Source organism: Petromyzon marinus, unplaced genomic scaffold (genome assembly GCF_048934315.1).
Source record: "Petromyzon marinus isolate PM22_M1 ecotype Great Lakes invasive population unplaced genomic scaffold, UKy_Petmar_22M1.pri1.0 PM_Scaffold_73, whole genome shotgun sequence".
In the NCBI taxonomy this organism is placed as follows: domain Eukaryota; kingdom Metazoa; phylum Chordata; class Hyperoartia; order Petromyzontiformes; family Petromyzontidae; genus Petromyzon; species Petromyzon marinus.
The window spans coordinates 102501-104196 of NW_027423681.1; positions in this window are offsets into that span (position 1 = coordinate 102501).

The following is a 1696-nucleotide window of genomic DNA, read 5'->3' on the forward strand; positions in this document are numbered from 1 at the left end:
GGGTTCAAGCCCTGGATCTGGGTGTCTCTCTCTCAGGGGGTTCACAGTGGCCGTGTGGTAGACACTGAGACCCTGGGGTCAGGGTTCAAGCCCTGGGTCTGGGTGTCTCTCTCTCTCTCAGGGGGTTCACAGTGGCCGTGTGGGAGACGCTGAGACCCTGGGGTCAGGGTTCAAGCCCTGGGTCTGGGTGTCTCTTTCTCTCAGGGGGTTCACAGTGGCCGTGTGGGAGACGCTGAGACCCTGGGGTCAGGGTTCAATCCCTGGGTCTGGGTGTCTCTCTCTCTCTCAGGGGGTTCACGATGGCCGTGTGGGAGACGCTGAGACCCTGGGGTCAGGGTTCAAGCCCTGAGTCTGGGTGTCTCTCTCTCTCAGGGGGTTCACAGTCGCAGTGTGGGAGACACTGAGACCCTGGGTTCAAGCCCTGGTTGTGCGTCTCTCTCTGTGGTTTCGCCTGGTCTACAGGAGGTCGCCGGTTCGATCCCAGACCCTGGCGATGCCTGCTGCTGTAGATGTTGGAGTCTGCTTCTCTCTCTCTCTCACCGTGATGGTCGTGACCGAGTTGATTTCCCTCCGGGTCCATCCTCCGGGGTTGAACCCCCGCGTGTAGAGTGAACGCCTCTGCGCGTCTCGAGCAAGGCCGTAGCCATGGAGTAAACAAAACAAAAATCTAAATTTGAAAACGAATTTCCTGCCTAAAATCTAAACAAAATAAAATCACTAACACGTGAGATTGAGTTTTTATTGATTTTTTTAACAATAATGTCTAATTTCTTGCCGTGGTTTTCACGCCTGATGATGATTGCTTGTGTTGCAATCGAAACGTCGCGATTTATTTTATGGGTTTATTTTTTTTACTTATTTCCCTTCTACGTGGTGACTTTGCCGAAAGAACCAAGAATACACAGTCTACTGTTAGTGTGGGTCTCTATGGGTCTCTGTGTGTCTCTATGGGTCTCTATGGGTCTCTATGGGTCTCTGTGTATCTCTATGTGTCTCTATGGGTCTCTATGGGTCTCTATGGTTTTATATGAGTCTCTTGATGTCTGTGGGTGTGTATGGCTCTCTGTTTGTGTGGGTCTCTATGGGTCTCTATCGGTCTCTATGGGTCTCTATGTGTCTCTGTGGGTCTCTATGTGTCTCTGTGGGTCTCTGTGGGTCTCTATGGGTCTCTATGGGTCCCTATAGGCCTCTGTGTATCTCTATGGGTCTATGTGGGTCTCTATGGGTCTCTATGGGTCTCTGTGTATTTCTATGGGTCTCTATGGGTCTCTATGAGTCTCTATGGGTCTCTATGGGTCTCTGTGTGTCTCTATGTGTCTCTATGGGTCTCTGAGTCTCTATGGGTCTCTATGGGTCTCTATGAGTCTCTATGGGTCTCTATGGGTCTCTGTGTGTCTCTATGGGTCTCTATGGGTCTCTGAGTCTCTATGGGTCTCTATGGGTCTCTATGAGTCTCTATGGGTCTCTATGGGTCTCTGTGTGTCTCTATGGGTCTCTGGGTCTCTATGGGTATCTGTGGGTCTCTGTAGGTCTCTATGGGTCTCTATGGGTCTCTGTGTATCTCTGTGTGTCTCTCTGGGTGTCTATGGGTCTCTGTGTATCTCTGTGTATCTCTATGGGTCTCTGTGTGTCTCTATGGGTCTCTATGGGTCTCTTGATGTATGTGGGTGTGTATGACTTCTCTATCAGTCTGGGT